The 11,752-nt window shown below is 41.0% G+C and overlaps 1 protein-coding gene and 1 long non-coding RNA gene across 3 annotated transcripts in view; one reads left to right on the top strand and one right to left on the bottom strand.

The window, feature by feature from the left end:
- The first annotated feature begins 7,283 nt into the window (after positions 1–7,283).
- Positions 7,284–11,752, top strand: part of Cntn1 (contactin 1) — a 395,948-nt gene continuing 391,479 nt past the window's right edge. For both annotated transcript variants that reach the window (XM_010640950.3, XM_010640948.3), the window contains exon 1: positions 7,284–7,439. The gene's annotated coding sequence lies outside the window, so the exon portion shown is untranslated. The remainder of the gene's footprint in view (positions 7,440–11,752) is intronic.
- Positions 7,948–11,752, bottom strand: part of LOC104873994 — a 15,678-nt gene continuing 11,873 nt past the window's right edge. Inside the window, exons 2-3 of the long non-coding RNA XR_783623.1 lie at positions 8,123–8,283; positions 7,948–7,968 (exon numbers count right to left, since the gene is read on the bottom strand). This is a non-coding gene — a long non-coding RNA (uncharacterized LOC104873994). The remainder of the gene's footprint in view (positions 7,969–8,122; positions 8,284–11,752) is intronic.

The raw sequence follows: 11,752 nt of genomic DNA, 5'->3' as shown, positions 1-11,752 counted from the left end.
AAAGGAAAAGGAAAAAAAAATCCTTTTCCTTAAAGAACAAAATGGCTTAACAGAACTTACGCTCTCACATCTCTGGAGACCCCAAAGTCCGAATGAGTATCACTGGGCCACATCTGATCATGTTGAATGTGTAAGCCAGGCAATGGTCTTTCTGGAAAATTCAAAGGAGAGTCCTCTCCTGGCTTCTGCTGGATAGTAGTGGTGGCTGGGACTCTGAGGATATGGTTATACCAGCACAGTTCTCTGAGCCAGCATCCTGAAATCTCTCTGCTGCATCTTCACACCACCATCTGCTCCATGTAGTACAATCTCCCTCTGCCTCCTTCTTATAAAGGTGCATGTGATGGCACTCAGGGCAATCCCAGCTGGATAATCCAGGGTACTCTTCCCATCTCAAGAGCCTTAACTTAATCCCAACTGCAAACACTTTGTCCTATAAGGTAACATTCACAGGTTCTAGGGATTCCAGGGCTCACTTTTCAACCTCATACAGTTCACCTCTGTCTGAGTGATTTGACTGTTGTGTTGTGCTCATACAGTTCAGCAGTCAGTTCATGATTTCGTTAGAGGTTACATTCTGAATCCTTACTTTCTTCCTCAATCACTCCTCTCTGGGACCTTCTATGGCCATGTAGAATTCTGTCCTTTCTTTCTTTTTTCTTCAGGCCAGAAATACTGTGTCTTTTGTTACTGTTGCCACTACTGCTGATGTTGTTTGAGAAACCATGTTTGGAGCCTCCTGGGCTGTATAAAATGGAAAACTCATCCTCTCTTTTCTTTTTCTGTGTATAGATTTTACCTCTGCAGTTTCTGCCTGCTTTTGACTATTCTTTGGTACCCTAAAGTTAATTATTTCAATTATTTTGCTAAGAGTTTATATTTTATCTATGGGGGAGTTGGGCCAACAATAGTTATTTCTCTACTAATGAAAGTTGACTCTCCATATTCTTTTTAATAATACAAGGGGCATTTCAGAAAGCAAACAAAGCCTCAGCTGTTAGGAACCTGATGCCGCCATCACAGGCTGCATTCTCCTGGTTCTTCTTGCCTCTTAAAATGACCTCATGTTCTTATCTTTAGTTTCCCTCCCCGCAAGTCCATAGCAGTCTGGAGGAGTCAAACCTAAGTTTCTGCGGGACTGAGCCTATAAAGGGCAACCTGGCCTGTGATAGGTTCAAAGTAGCCCACTCCTCATAAATATGCAAGAGCCCAGCCCCAAAACAATAAAAGGACCTTCCTTCCTTTGTTCCCTCTTCTTTCCTCTCTCCTCTCCCTGACCTGCCTTCCTGAATAAAATCTCCTGTGGGACCTCTCAGTGTGTGGCCTAGTTGTTGATCATCACTGTGCCTCTGCATCAACAAATCACAAAAGCTTGAGATCTTTTTAGAATATTTTTGTGACAAAATATATTAAAATTCTAAAATAAAAGATAAATAGATTTTTAAAGAAACTACAGAACAATTTAATTTTAAGTAATCTGAGAAAAAAAGGAAAAATGATGAGAAAATATCTGAACCACAATAATAAAAGATAAGGAATATTAAAACATGATAAAACTAGTTAGAGAAAAAGTACTAATTAGAGAAAAATACTACTTTTTTGGTACTGAGGATGGAACGTGGGACCTTGTGCTTGAAAAATATTAGTTTCTCTCTCTCTCTCTCTTTGGTATTGGGTATTGAACTCAGAAGGCAGGCTCCGTACCACTGAGCTAAATCCCCTGCCCTGAAAAATATTAATTTTAAGGGTAAATATTTAAGATATAAGGCTGAAAAATCAGTGACATATACTTCTAGCTTAGACGTTTAAAAAAGAATATCAAATGAAGACTAAAACCAGGGAAAGAACAATAATAGCAGTAGATAATTGAGGGGAAAACATATTAAGGAAGGCAGAATGGTAGTTCCCTAATAGTATCTGACCTTTTACTGTCCATGAATAACAGAAACTAAAGCTACAATTTAATAGTTGAATTGAGCATCTGCCCTCTCCTTGAGATCTATGAATTGAAAGAATTTAGAGGACATCTCCACCATGAACATGTCAACATGCCCTTTTGATACATTATATATTGAGTCCTATTACATTTACAGGCAGTATTAAAAAGAAATCAGTAGACTTCGTTGTGAAAGAATGCAATCTGTGCAAAGAGGTCCTGATAATGTTGGCAGGTGGCTTTTTTGGTAAGTTTGCCCTTTTGGTACACAGCAGTCACCACCAAATCAAAAGGAATTCTAATCTTACTCTTAATCCCCAGAAAAACCGTAGTGGTTCTTGGTAGTGCTAAATTTCTGTTGGAGACTGTATTTCCAGTCTTTAACCAGTTTCCTAGTCTCATCCCCCATAGTGCTGACAGTGTGTGTGTGTGTGTGTGTGTGTGTTTGTGCCTGTGCCTGTATGTGTACACATACCTCTGCCTGCATTCCCAATTGGCTCTGTAAAAGCTGGGTCAATGGACTGATGTGATCATTGTGACGCTGTGGGCTGGGTCCAGCAAGATTCTTCAGACCAATAGGTAGAGCCTCTGTTGCATTTCCACTGTGTTAAGTGCTGCTTGAAATTTTGACTGGGGGGGGACCCTTTTGTTCCCCCCACCCCCACCCCCTTTGTCACATTAGGGCTATGTTTGGAGCTGTTCTCCCGGAGAACTTGAAGTGTGGAAATGGTGGGTGGAGCAGAGAAAAAGAAAGGCAATCTGTGCTGGGGAAAGAGGTACTGTTGCTGTAGTTGCCTTTCCTCTCACTGAGATTTAATCAGTTGTTGGAGGAAATTGAAATGCTTGAAGAATGAGAGCTGATGTCGCATGGAAGGAGGGTATGACAGGGGAATTCAATAACAGGGCCAATGTAATGCCAAACAAATTCTACTGTGGAACTCTGCCAGTGATTAGGGAGTCAGAGCCATCCAGGGAATAAGGCAAAAAATTGTCACACTGTTTTGTTTGTTTTTTTTAAATCTGCAGATATACTTTATATCAGGCTGCCAGAGCAGGATAATCTAGACTCCTGTTGCTGTGATTCCATTCATCACATGTGAGAAAATCAGTGTCAGAGCCATCCTGCCTAGATGGCCACTCATTTCCCATCAGCCTTCTGCAGAGCTCAACACCAGTCCCGAGTGCTTTGAGCCCAGATTCATGAAGCAGACCTCAATTTTAACTACTGCCTTACTTTTCCTAGTTGCTGAGACAAAATACCCAATGCCCAAAGTTAAAAAAAAAAATGAAAAGGTTGGCTGGGGATTTAGCTCAGTGGTGCCACTGCCCAACTCACAAGCCCAAGGTCCCAAGTTCAATCCCCTGTACCAATAAAGAAATTAATTAACAAATTAATTAAATACAAAAGGAAAAGGTTTATTTGGTGCCCAGTTTGTAGAGGTTTCAGGCTAGTTCCAAGGCAGGGTGGCATGGCAGAGAGGCATTGCTTAGGAAAAACAGTTTGTGGCAGGCAGAAGCAAAGCAACAATCGACAAGCTACTGTCCTTCTCTTATATTTTATCTGGGAAGCACTCACACCCTTAATCCTAGCATTGCACCATGAATCATTCCCAGCATAACACACTCTAGATCTGGCCACCTCTGAAAAAGCCTCACCTATGACTGTGTGAGGCTTTGATGGGACATCTAGACAAAAGCCATAACAGCTACTGATCATGGTTTTCTTAATTTCTAATTGAGGTGACATTCATGTATTTTATGGAAGCTGAATTATGGAAGCACCAAATAAATCAGTCCTGAAAACTTAGATGATTCAAGGAGGAAAAAGGAAAAGCATTCTGCTGGAAGAGATACCAGAAAAAGCTACTGTTTTTGTGGTTGCAAAAATAATGGTGGATGGTCTTAAGATCTGGATACTAGATGTAGCCAGTTACATGACCTTGGGCAAATTACATTTGATTCCTTCCTCCACAGAGTAATTGGTGAAACTTAATGATTTCTAAGATTCTTCAGACTTTTACTTTTATAAACCATATACTCAACAAGTACATATTGTTGATAGATGTCTGTTGTGTCATGTAAAGCAAACATTTTATACACATCACTGGGTTTTATTACCACTGGATTAGTAATGACTCCTGCTTACTTAAGAAAATGGAGGGCTGGGGATTTAGCTCAGTGGTTCGGTGGCCTACGTTGCAATTGTACAGGTTATGTTTTTGTTTTCTGTGTCTAATACTCTAACCAGGGAACAGTTTTTTTTTATCTAAAAATATATGAGGGATCTGTTTGAGATAGAAATAATATGAATATTCAGTCAAATGCATGAGCATGTGTGCCCGTGTGCACACACACACACACACACACACACACACTCTAGATCTGGAAATAAATCAATTGTGTGCCTATACTTAAAGGATGTCCTCTATGACAGCTTTTCTTTCATTTACCACTGTGTTTATAATAATACTTGCTAAAGAAATGAATGACTAAGGAATGGAAAAAAAGAACATAGCATAGACTTCTTTAGTATTCTTGTAATTCCAATTTCCATTCCTGTGCTACCCTGCTTTTTTTTTTTTCTTCCTTTGACAAACTGCCTTCTCCTCTGCTTAAACCTAGAGGAGGGTGGGCTGGCACTCATTGTGACTCAAAATAATTTATGCAGAAGAATCAAAAGATGATAGTACTGAAAATGGGTGTTTCAGTATTTTACTATCTTAATTGACTCATGAGCCCCTGTATAATAAGTTGAATGTATTTGTCTTGTTTAGTTCCACAGTACCTAGCAGAGTGTGGCACAGAATGAGTGCTCAGTAATTCATGAGTGACTCATTCAATTCAGTGGAATACTTTGTGAGTCCTGGGGGTGAAGGTACAAGGCTAAGGGAGTACTAAGTAGAATCACAGCTCTGGAGGTTTTTTTAAAAAAATCTTTATTAAGTTTATTGGTACCATTTTAGGTAGTATACAACACAGTTACATTCATCATTGGGATCCTGTACCTTTGCATGACTTATCTTAGTGCTTATTTTTCCCCATTTCCTAGCCCTTTCTTCACTCCCTCCGTCCTTTCTAGGTTACAAAGACATTGACTCCATGTTTTTCCTTTTCCCATATTTTTTCCCTTTCACCTACCCCTCCTGCTTCCTCTATGCTTGTAGACTTTTTCTTCCTATTACATAGTATCAGTTATACATTTTGATCCTTTTTTACAATTTTAGTTTTTCACACTAAAGAAACTTATTTGGCATTTACACAGGTGTGACTTATTAATTTAAGAGTATGGCCTCATTGTGCATCCATTTAGCTATAAATATCTCCAGTTTCTCATTCTTTATGGCTGAGAAGTACTCCATTTTATTAAAAAATCTTCTTTATCCAATCTCAAATTGATGGGCAATTGGGCTGTTTCCAAATTTTAGCTATTACAAACTGTGCTGCTATAAACATGGGTGAGCATATATTGCTGTGGTATGATTCTTTTAATTCTTTGGGGAAGACACCCAGCAGAGGAATAGCTGGGTCAAATGGGACCTCTAATCCTAGTTGTTTGAGGTATCTCCATATTGATTTCCATAGTGCTTGGACCAGTCTGCACACCCACTAGCAATGAAGAAGTGTTCATTTCTCCCCACAACCCTGCCAATATTTGTTATTGGTTGATTTCTTGATAGCAGCCATTCTTTGTGGGGTGAGGTGGAATCTTAGTGTTGTTTTCATCTGCATCTCTTTAATGACCAGTGATGTGGAACATTTTTTCATATATTTACTTGCTGCTTTTACTTCTTTGAGAAATGTCTGTTCATTCAGATGCCCATTTTTGAATTGGGTCTTTATATTTGGGGGGGCTGATTTTTTTGAGTTTATATTTTCTAGATAGTAGACCTGACTCAAGAGGTTTTGAAACTTGTCATTACATTTTCTGTCATTTCAATTCTGTGTTAGGAAGATTCTTACCACAAGTTACATTTGTTATTCTTTGTTAATTACCTGTAAAGTGGCCCTTTTTCACTTTCAAAAATATTAAGTATAATGGAGGGAACATTTAAGACATCTGGTCTAATATTATTAACAACCATAAGCACCAAGATGACGGTGTACACTTTTACTTAAATTAATTAAATTAATAACAATGTAATCTCTTCACAGTTGTCTAGATGTCCCAAGACTATAGGAAGCTCTTTGAAGATGAATTGTATGAACAACATTTCTTAAGATGGCTGTTTAATTTAGGTGGGAGAACTTTTAACTATTTGTAAGCAGGAAGGCTCCAAACCAAGACATTTCCTGCCCCCCAACCCATTTTACTTGTGATTTTTTTTTTTTTTTTTTTTAATACTGGCGATGGAACTCAGGACCTTGTGCTTGTAAGGCAGGTGTGGTTGCCACTGAGCTAAATCCCGGGCCTGGTAATTTGTTATACAACTTAAGGAGTCCCTTGGGTTTCATAGCTTTCAGATTCTCTCTGGGTAGACAGTGGAGATGAACAAAGGCTACAAAGTTATTTTGCCCTGTTCACCTCCACTAGAAGAGAGGCTTGGAGTCACCTAGATTTTGATGTCTTCTACATTCCCTCAGGGTTTGAATACAAGCAAAAAAGAAACGATGGACTCACATCAGCAGGAAGGTAACAGTCAGCCTGGGGGAGATTACATTAAGATTTTAGCTACCAATTGAACTACTCAAGACATGTCCCTTTATTTTATTTCCTGTACTGTTTCTTGAGTGGTTATTATGCAGCATTTGTCCGTTGGAAACACTTTTGCTATTGGGATATTTTGGAGGTTTTCTGCACTTAAAGCAGAAACGGGTCAACCTTTTTGCTGTAAGAAAACCTACCATATTGTATATTTAGGGGGAAAAATCCCGAAATTACATCCAAACATAAAAAAATTCTAGCTGATATATATATGTGTGTGTGTGTGTGTGTGTGTGTGTGTGTGTATTCCCACCCCCCCATTTCCTAGCTGAAGTTCATGCTTCTCTGTTGAAGCACTGCCTCTGGTATTTTCGCCTGTCAAATCTCGCTGAGCAGACGGTTCCTTCAGGAAAGCTCAGGGAAGTGCAGGGTGTTCAGTTATGACAAACCCCTCCCTCCCCCGTGGGGCCTCAGGTGACAAGTCTTCAAGCCAATTTCTGTCCTCGTTGGGGTCCCAGACTTAGCGGCTGAGGTTTTGGTACCAGGGTCTGCAGAGACCCTCTCTGCATTTGGGTTCACCAGCTACCCGGGTCCGCAACTAGCCCCGGTCGGTAAGAGTGATATCCTTTCCATCCAATCAGAGAGCTTAGTTTCATCCCGACTCCGCCCCATTTCCTCCGCGGGCCCAATCGCTGCTCTCCGAAGCCGGGCGTCTGCTGTCAAGTATAGCTCGGTGGGCTCCGCCGAGGCGAGGAGGGGCGCTGGTGCGAGATGCGCTCCCAGGTGTCTGCCACGGAAGTCGGAAACCTGTAGGCTATGGTCCAGCTGTGCCGCGCCAAGGCGAGCAGGAGCTGGAAACAGGTAGGAGGCAGGACTTTCCCTTCTTTGCAAATAAAGAATGTGTATTTCCATGCCGCCGCCTCCCTGCCCCTTCCTCCTGCCCCGCCCTTGTTACCCTAAATCTCCCGTGATCGCTGCAGCTCCGGTCACGAAGGAGGGAAGGAAGGACTGGGGTGAGGTTGCGGGGTGCAGGAAAGACGGATGCAGGAGCCTGGGGGCGACGGGCAGGGAAGGGCGGCAGTGCCCCAGGAGAGGGGACCCAGCCCCGGCTCTGCTCCTCAACTTTCCTCTGTGAGCTGCGGCTGCCCGCGCTGGCGACTCGCCCAGGGATGCCGTGTGGACTCGGCAGAGGTCGACACGAGGGGTCTCGGGTCGCGAGGGCTCCTGTCCTCCCCACGTCCGCCCGCACCCTCTCCTCTTCCCTGCGCTACACCTGCGGTCTGGACTCGCTCGTCTCCGCTACAGCTGGGGGTGATTGCGGCGAGGGCGGGGAGGACGTGGTGCCTCCCGGCTCCCCTAGCTCTTCAGGGTGGGGGTTGGGGAGGAATTCCTGCAACTCGAAGGCATTTTCCAATTAATCACGCCTCTATTGCCAAGGCACGAGCCCTTCCCCAGGACCCGCTGCAGACAGAAGAGAGCAGAGACCGCACGCTTTGCCTCTTCTCTCCTACCCGGGTGTTTTCTGTTGGGAATCACCGCCTCACCTAGTTTCTGAAGGGTGGGTTTGGTCTCAGGGATTCCCAGAGTCCAGGGACTGTGCCCGGATGGACTCCAGAAAGCCGCGAGGCAGCCTCCCTCGGTGATCGCATCTGGGTAGTAGGTGTTGGCCCGGTGCCTCTTCCTTCTGGAGTCAGATTGCTGAGAGCTGTAGGAAGAATTGCAGAGAAGCCAGACTGCAGGCACCCTGCTCTGAAAATTCCCGAAAGATTAGGTTGATGAGAAGGAGAAAAGAAGGGAGAGCTGCAACCCTTCTTCATATTTAATTTTTTTTCATGCCAAATCCAGCATGGGTATTTGTATGTGTGCTAGCGCATGCACATCTCCAAGGTGGAGCTATATATAGCTCCTGAACACCCAGCCTGGCTTCCCTGCTGCTGAGCAGGCTGCCTTGGCCTTCTACAGCAATCTGCAAGCGCTGAGTGGGAGGGACGAAAAAGAATCAAATTCTCCACTGGGGGAAAAGGCACTCACACTGACAAAACCCTGCATGAGATAATTTCTGCAACTCACACAAAGATCAATATTTTGAAACCTTATTTTGAATGCATTCTTAGACTGCTATCTTATCGTCCGTTTCCTTACATTTTCCAGCTTCACAGTGTGCATATGAACCCTAACAACGTGAAGTGTGACGTGCATCAGATAAATACATGCCCAATCTGGGATGTTTTATTAAACTCATCAGAGCATCGTGATGTGCTTCTGCCTGTACCTTGGTTATTTGGGAGTAAATGTATCTGGGTGGTAACTTATAGCTAAAAGCCTTTGGAGGCCTTGAAAAGGACCCACCCAGGATGCATAATTATGGAACTGTGAGAATCTTCCAGGGATAGTTTTGGTAGTATATCCCTTTATACAAAATTTTCTTGTGGGCTTATTTAAATTCATGCTGCAGTTTCATATCATACTAATTTTCCTATCTTATTACTTTGACTTTAGATATGCTTCCATTTATTTTTACTACTGCCAGTAATTGTTTATTTCGATGATGGGATAAGCTTTCCATTGTTACATATGAGAAAAATTGAGATTTGGCGGACACAGGTGTTGTGCCTAAAGTCTTCTAAAATCATCAAACTTAATATCACAGTAAGCTACTGTGTATTTATACTGCATAGTAATTTTTCTTCAAATAGAATACCTTTCAGCTTCCCACAATTTTTGGTCAAGGTTGATACCAGTAACAGTGTGCACTAAGTTTATTCAGTTCTAATCTTACATGTATCCCTAGAAAATTCAATTCTGACTTTCTAGAATATAAGTATAAAGTGCCATATTGTTTTGTAGATACATGATTTAGTCTACCATCACAGGGAGAGGGAGCAAACTTTTAATTTTAGCTCTATAACCACCTGATTTTTTGATCTGGGGCAAATTGGTGATATTTTTATGGTTTCAGTTCCTTTGTCTTTAAAACGAGAGTAGGATTGTTGAGTTTTTAGATTGCTGTAAAGGTTCTACAACATGTATACATGTTTCCATAGTGGGTCACCAATGGAGCTACTGTTAATTATAGCACATTGGTGAGTATCAACTACATGCATTCATAACATTCCTGGTTCTAACAGAGTGTGACCTCTCCTCTCTAGTAGATAACTTTCATTTGGAAACCTTATCAAAGTCAGTCATATTTTTGTTGCTTAACCTTGTTTTCATACCTGTTTTGTTTTACATTAGACAACAAGTACTTTGCAGAAGAATACTAATGACCTCATCGCATGGAACCTTATTGTATTCTGTAGACATTTTTTTTTTTGGTACCGGGGATCGAACTCAGACCCTTGCACTTCCCAGGCAGGCCCCGGAACCACTGAGCTAAATCCCCAGCCCACCTTACTTCGTTCTGTATACTCATTTGCATTGAACACAGTTCTGAGAAGCAGAAAAATGGTTGCTGAAAAGCACCACCACAAAGGATTATAGAGATGGGTGCTGCAATCATTTGGGAATAATTTGTTTATAGAAAGCAAGCATTAGGAACTATGGAACTTTGATGCTCCGCTATTTTCTCTGAGATGAGTGATGGATCCTGAGCGGTGTTCCTATAGCCTCCCATGGCATGGTTCAGATTTCTAATAGCAGTAATGACTTTGTACTGGTTCTTACATACTTTCTTTCATATCTTGTGCCCACTGCATCCAGCAAGACTCCTACTTGTGTTTCTCTGTACAAAACATGCCATATACTGTACCTTATTAGAAAATAAACTAGCAAATGGCTCCATCTCCATTGATTTCTCTGTGTAAATTGGCTGTGATCTACCTCATGTCGCTAAATTTAGCCTAAGTCACCAGTGAACTGTTCCTCTTCAAATCCAATGCTTATTTATTTATTATTAGTGTGTTATCCATTGGCTTTCCCTTCTGACCTGTCATTTTCCATGTGGTTCTTTTTTCCCTGGAGAATTTTCTTCTCTATATTCCCATGCTCTGATGTCGATTTTTCTTTTTTAGCCCTCTACTCTTTGTCTCCTTCCCATCTCCTCTTGCCCCACATTGATGATAATTTATAATTTTATTGGAAATAAAATTTTTTTCTCCATTTCTGTTCCTGAAATCTCCCTTATTAGCCATTCCAAAATACTATCCTCGAACACAGGCTTTAGAAGTAAGCCTACAAGTGCTAATATTTACATATCATCGTGCAGACAAATGAATGTCAACAAGTCGATTGAACTTTAAAGTAGCACTTGTTTTAGAGGGGTTTTGTTTGCTTGTTTTTATGGTAACTTTAATTGAACCCAGGGCCTAATGAATGTTTGGCAAGCACTCTAGCATCAAGCTATATTTTCAGGTAGAGGATTTTAAAAATATATACATTAAGTGAGTTAATGCATGTAGGACACTGAAAATAGGGATGGGCCTGTAGTAATTATTTGTAAATAATAAATATTGGTAGAAGTACTGTTTACAGAAAAGATAATATACACAGTCAGAACTGTTCCCTGCTTTTCCCCATCAATAGCCATTACCTTTACACTGACTTTTACCAAAGGAGGCTATTGTTATTAGGCTTTCTGGCTTGTGCTTAGTTTTTTAGACTTTCTTTCTTCTACCCCCAGCTGTCTCTCATCTATTCAGTTATTAATTTATCCATTTTATCTTAACTCTAACTTGCATCCTTTTGTGTTTTCTCCTGTGCCAGGTTCATCTGTTTTTAGATTAATGCTTGGATTAGTGCAGTAGGTAATGAATCTGTCTCTCTGCTTTAATCTTAGATGCCACATGGTATAATGGATATGATGTATTTCAAATTTCCGTTACTGTTTTTGTTTTGGTTTGAGACTTTCACTGTACTTTAATACACATCTTAAGGAGCTCTGATTTTGGAGTTAGACACTTGAGTTCAACTTGTAAGAATAGAATTTAATTGTGTGCCCTTGGAAATGTAGCAGAGGGAGGATGGGACATTTATTTCACTATGGTTATATGAATGACTTATTGTGTGCAATTAATTTAAAAGTGTATAACTATAACTATACTTATTAAAATGATATGAAGCAAAAGTAACATAATTACAAAGAAATGCAGAATCTTTTTTTTTGGGGGGGTACAGGGTTCAAACTTGGGTCCTCACACTTGTTTTTTTTTTTTTTTTTTTTTTGAGGGGCTCCC

Source organism: Fukomys damarensis, unplaced genomic scaffold (assembly GCF_012274545.1).
Source record: "Fukomys damarensis isolate Sample0158 unplaced genomic scaffold, DMR_v1.0_HiC HiC_scaffold_15, whole genome shotgun sequence".
Taxonomy (NCBI): domain Eukaryota; kingdom Metazoa; phylum Chordata; class Mammalia; order Rodentia; family Bathyergidae; genus Fukomys; species Fukomys damarensis.
This window is presented reverse-complemented; position numbering and strand designations above follow the sequence as displayed.